Source organism: Theropithecus gelada, chromosome 11, assembly GCF_003255815.1.
Source record: "Theropithecus gelada isolate Dixy chromosome 11, Tgel_1.0, whole genome shotgun sequence".
In the NCBI taxonomy this organism is placed as follows: Eukaryota; Metazoa; Chordata; class Mammalia; order Primates; family Cercopithecidae; genus Theropithecus; species Theropithecus gelada.
In genome coordinates this window covers 122,675,711-122,682,119 of record NC_037679.1, presented here as the reverse complement: position 1 = coordinate 122,682,119, position 6,409 = coordinate 122,675,711, and the positions used below count along the sequence as shown (strand labels likewise).

General features: G+C 39.3%; 1 pseudogene across 1 annotated transcript; it reads left to right on the top strand.

Moving 5' to 3' along the window:
* Positions 1–3,743: 3,743 nt before the first annotated feature.
* LOC112634902 lies at positions 3,744–4,218 on the top strand (annotated as a pseudogene). Its single transcript, XR_003121844.1, has one exon. The product of XR_003121844.1 is annotated as a 40S ribosomal protein S23 pseudogene (transcript).
* Positions 4,219–6,409: the final 2,191 nt, after the last annotated feature.

Genomic DNA, 6,409 nt, shown 5'->3' with positions numbered 1-6,409 from the left:
AAACCCACTGGCTTGGAACCCCTGCTGGTCAGCACAGCAGCCTGCAGTAGGCCTAAGATCATTGAGTTCCTGGGAGAAGGGGCGACCACCATTACTGAGGTTCTAGTCCCTGGTGTTCCCCTGCCAGTTGATAAGGAGACCATGAAGTTTGGACTGGGTAGAGTTCCCCACAGTGTAGCACAGTGGCTGTGGCAGATTGTGGCAAGACTGCTTCTTTAGGTAGGAACTGGATCCGTACCTCCCCACCAGGCAGGGCCTCCCTGCAGGAATTCCGGCAAGTGCAGCCAGAGGTTTACAGACAGAACTCTCTTCTCCCTGAGTCAGAGCACCTGGGGGAAGGGGACTTAATCTTTCCTGCCTACTGGCTCTGAAGAGTTCAGGCAATCCGGATGAGAGGGATTCCCCACCACCCAGCATACCCACACCACTTAGGGGCGTTCAGACTGCCTCCTTAAGCAGGTACCTGATCTAGTGCCTCCTGACTGGATGAGATCTCCGAACGGGGGTCAACAGACACCTCATATACGAGAATTCCTGCTGACATCAGGTTGGTGCCTCTCTGAGAGGATACTTCAAGAGGAAGGAGCAGGCAGCAATCTTTGCTGTTCTGCAGCCTCCACTGGTGATACCCAGGTGAACAGGGTCTGGAGTGGACCCCCAGCAAACTGTAGCAGACCTGCAGAACAGAGGCCTGACTGTTAAAAGAAAAGCAAACACACAGAAAGCAACAGTAACAACAACATCATCAACAAAAAAGACACCCCCCCCACACACACACACAAAAACCCCAACCAAAGGTTAACAGCCTCAAAGATCAAAGGTAGATAAATCCACGAAGATGAGGAAAACCAATTCAAAAATGCTGAAAATTCCAAAAGCCAGAATGCCTCTCATCTTCCAATGATCACAAAAACTCACAAAAACTCTCCAGCAAGGACGCAAAACTATGCTGAAGCTGAGATGATAACTGACAGGAGTAGTCTTCAGAAAGTGGGTAATAACGAACTTTGCTGAGCTGAAGGATTATGTTCTAACCCGATGCAAAGAAGTTATGAACCATGATAAAAGATTACAGGAACTGTTAACTAGAATAATCAGTTGAGAGAGAGAAGCATAAATAATCTGATGGAACTGAAAAACACAGCATGAGAACTTCATGATGCAAACACAAGTATCAACAGCCAAATTGACCAGTGGAAGAAAGACTATCAGAGCTTGAAGACTCTTCTGCTGAAATAAGGCAGGCAGACAAGATTAGAAAAAAAAAAAAAAAAAAAAAGACTGAAGAGGAACAAACAAAACCTCTGAGAACTATGGGATTATGTAAAAAGACTGAACCTACGACTGATTGAAGTACCTGAAAGATGGGGAGAATGGAACCAAGTTGGAAAATGTACTTCAGGATATCATCCAGGAGAACTTCCCCAACCTAGCAAGACAGGACAGTCAAATGCAGGAAATCCAGAGAACCCCAATAAGATACTCCATGAGAAGATCAACCCCAACACACATAATCATCAGATTCTCCAAGGTTGAAATGAAAGAAAAATGTTAAGGGAAGTCAGAGAGAAAGGCCAGGTCACCTACAAAAGGAAGTCCCTCAGACTAACAGCAAAACTCCCAGCAGAAACTCTGCAGGCCAGAAGAGATTGGGGACCAATATTTAACATTCTTAAAGAAAATAATTTTCAACCCAGAATGTCATATCTGGCCAAAGTAAGGCTCATAAGTGAAGGAGAAATAAAATCCTCTTCAGACAAGCAAGTGCTAAGGTATGTTGTCACCACCAGGCCTGCCTTGCAAGAGCTCGTGAAGGAAGCACTATGCATGGAAAGGAAAAACCATTAAGAACCACTACAAAAACACACTGAAGTACATAAACCAACAACACTATGAAGCAACTGCATTAACAAGTCTGCAAAATGAACTAGCCAGCATCATATACAAGGACACACATAGGCTCAAAATGAAGGGATGAGGAAAATTTACCAAGCAAATGGAAAACAGAAAAAAGAAGGGGTTGCAATCCTACTTTCTGATACCAAAACCTGGCAGAGATACAACAACAAAAAAAAGAAAACTTCAGGCCAATATTCCTGATGAACTTTGATGCAAAAATCCTCCATAAAATACTGGCAAACTGAATCCAGCAGCACACCAAAAAGCTTATTCACCATGATCAAATCAGCTTTACCCTCAGGGTTGCAAGCCTAATTCAAAATATGCAAACCAATAAACGTAATTCATCACATAAACAGAACTAAAGACAAAAACCACATGATTATCTCAATAGACTCAGAGAAAAAAAAATCTTCAATAAAATTCAACATCCCTTCACATTTAAAACTCTCAATAAACTAGGTATTAAAGGAATATACTTCAAAACAATAAGAACCATTTATGACAAACCCATAACCAATATCACACTGAATGAGCAAAAGCTGGAAGCAGTCCCCTTGAAAACTGGTACAAGACAAGGATGCCCTCTCTCACTACTCTTATTCAACATAGTATTGGAAGTTCAGGCCAGGGCAATCAAGCAAGGCAAAGAAATAAAAGGCATTCAAATAGGAAAGAGAGGAAGTCAAATATTCTTTGTTTGCGAATGATATGATCCTATATCTAGAAAACCCCATTGACCCAGGCCAAAACCTTCTTAAGCTCCTCAGTAACTTCAGCAGAGTCTCAGGATACAAAATTAATGTGCAGAAAACATAAGCATTTCTAAGGACTAACAACAGACAAGCAGAGAACCAAAACATGAATAAACTCCTATTCGCAATTGCCACAAAGTGAATAAAATACCTAGGAATACAGCTAACAAGGGAAGTGAAAGACCTCTTCAAGATGAACTACCAACCACTGCCCAAGGAAATCAGAGAAAATGCAAGCAGATGGAAAAATATTTCATGTTCATGGATAGGAAGAATCAATATCGTGAAAATGGCCACACTGCCCAAAGCAATTTATAGACTCAATGCTATTCCATTAAACTACCATTGACATCCTTCACAGAATTAGAAAAAGCAACTATTTTAAAATTCATGTGGAACCAAAAAATAGCTCATATAGCCAGGACAATCCTAAGCAAAAGAACAAAGCTAAAGACATTATGCCACCCAACTTCAAACTAGGACACAGTAACCAAAACAGCATGGTACTTGTACAAAAACAGGCATATAGACCAATGGAACAGAATAGATAACTCAGAAATAACACCACACATCTACAACCATCTGATCTTTGACAAGCCTGACAAAAACAAGCAATGGGGAAAGGATTCCCTATCTAATAAATGGTGCTGGAAAAACTGGATAGCCATATCCATAAAACAGAAACTGGACCCCTTACTTATACCTTATACAAAAATTGACTCAGGGTGGTTTAAAGACTTAAATGTAAAACACAAAACTATAAAAACCCTAAAAGAAAATCTAGGCAATACCATTCAGGACATAGGCATGGGCAAAGATTTTATGATGAAATATCTGAAAGCTATACGATGAAAGCAACAATTAACAAACGGGATCGAATTAAACTAAAGAGTTTCTGCAGAGAAAAAAATATATATCTTCAGAGTCAACAGACAACCTACAGAATGGGAGAAAATTTTGCAATCTACTCATCTGACAAAATTCTAATATCAAGAATCTACAAGGAACTTCAGCAAATTCAGAAGAATAAAACAACCCCATTAAAAAGTGGGCAAAGGCTTTTTCTCTCAGGCCAGTGGCGCCGACAGGATGGGCAAGTGTCATGGACTTCGTACTGCTAGGAAGCTCCGTAGTCACCGATGAGACCAGAAGTGGCATGATAAACAGTACAAGAAAACCCATTTGGGCACAGCCCTGAAGGCCTACCCTTTTGGAGGTGCTTCTCATGCAAAAGGAATCGTCCTGGAAAAGTAGGAGTTGAAGCCAAACAGCCAAATTCTGCCATTAGGAAGTGTATCAGGGTCCAGCTGATCAAGAATGGCAAGAAAATCACAACCTTTGTACCCAACGACGGTTGCTTGAACTTTATTGAGGAAAATGATGAAGTTTTGGATGCTGGATTTGGTCACAAAGGTCATACTGTTGGTGATATTCCTGGAGTCTGCTTTAAGGTTGTCAAAGTAGCCAATGTGTCTCTTCTGGCCCTATACAAAGGCAAGAAGGAAAGACCAAGATCATAAATTTTAATAGTGACAACACTGTAGTAATAAATTTTCATATGCCAAAAAAAGTGGGCAAAGGACATAAACAAACACTTCTCAAAAGAAGGCATAAATTCTGCCAACAAACATGAAAAAAATTTGCTCAACATCATTGATCATCAGAGTAATGTAAATCAAAACCACAGTGAAATACCATCTCATGCCATTCAGAATGGCAATTATTAAAAAGTCAAGGAACAACAGATGCTGGCAAGGTTGCAGAGAAATGGGAACACTTTTAGACTGTTGGCCAGAATGTTAATTAGTTCAACCATTATGGAAGACAGTGTGGCAATTCCTCAAAGATTTAGAGCCAGAAATACCATTTGACACAGCAATCTTATTACTGCATGTATACCCAAAGAAATATAAATTATTCTGTTATAAAGGTACACACATGCATATGTTCAATGCAATGCTATTTACAATAGCAAAGAGATGGAATCAACCCAAATGCCCATCAATGACAGACTGAGTAAAGAAAATATGGTACATATATGCCAAGGAATACTATGCAGCCATAAAAAGGAATGAGATCATGTCCTTTGCAGGCACATGGATGAAGCAGGAAGCCATTATCCTCAGCAAACTAATGCAGGAACAGAAAACCAAACACTGCATGTCCTCACTTATAAGTGGGAGCTGAACAATGAGAACACATGGACACACGGAGTGGAATAACACACACTGGGGCCTGTCAGGGGACAGCATGGGTGGGGAGAGCATCAGGAAAAATAGCTAATGCATGTCAGGCTTAATACCTAGTTGATGGGTTCATAGGTGTCGCAAACCACCATGGCACACATTTACCTATGTAACAAATCTGCACATCCTGCACATGTATCCCAGAACTTAAAAGTTTAAAAAAAATAGTAATACATCAAAACTAAGGTTAATTTGAAAATTAACCAATGTAGATTAACCAGTAAGTAAACAAAGTAGACAAGCCATGTGACTATTTCAATAAATACAAAAAAATGATAATATTCAATGCCCATTTATTATCTAAAAGAAAAATATTCCACACACTAGAGATAGCCAGAAATTTTCTTAATCTGATAACGGTTATCTACAAAAATGTTAATGATCCATATAACACGGTAAAATATTTACCATTTTCTCCTCCTGAGAATGGCAAGAACATAAGATGTCTACAGCCAACAATCCTATTCAAAAATTGGAGGACCGAGCTAGTTCAATAAAGCAATAAAAAAGTAAAAAGATTGAAAAAGAATTAGTAAAATTGTCGTTATTCACAAATGATATGATTTTTTACATAGAAAGCTCAAATTAATTCTCAAACCATTAGAGATAGTAAGTAAATTTAGGAAAGTTGCTGGGTATAAGACCAACATACCTTGCTTTATATTTATCCCAAGAAGGCAGAATGTTACCTTTCCCAGTCAATAGGTAGGATGTTGATGCCAATGGCACTCTACATAACTAAATAATTTGGAAGAAAACTTGTTATTCACACAAGGGATTCCTGAAATGGGAATGAGGGTACAAGCAGGTCTCAGCAGGCCTCTGTGGGTTGGGCCTATATAGTAGCAAGGGGGTGGGACTGGAGAAATAGTCCCAAGTGACAGCTGGGGGTTTGCCAGCTTTGAATTTCCCACATGTGCCATAAAAGGACATTCACTTGGGCTTTCTTACCAATCTGTCCTGATATGGAGCAAAAGGGAAAAGGGAGGTGGGGTTTGGAAGAAGTCAGAAGTCAAACATGAAAACATGGAATCAGACTCTGTGCTACATAACCCAAATAAATCATATGCTTGTACACCAGTAAACGTCACTTGGAAAATGAAATTTAAAAGAAATATGATTTATAAGATCATCAAAATGCATCAAACACCTGGGGAGAAATGTAACAAAAGATTAAAAGATCTTCATTCTGTGAAAACTACTAAGCATTAGGAGGAAAATTTTTAAAGAACTTAATAAATAGAGGGATATGCTATATTAATGAATGTTATGATTCATTGTTGTTAAGATGTGAATTCTCCCCAAATTGATCTATAGCTGTCATTTAATCCCAATAAAAATCCCAGCAGGTGTTTCATGGAGACTGACAAAACTACTAATGAATATAGAATCTGAGTCAGAAGATTTAGCTTGGTGATCATAACGGCAGGTATTATAATATTAAACTGAAATTACCTATTCAATTCATCCCATGATGGGAAACAGAGTTTCCGGAAGAAACAAACACTG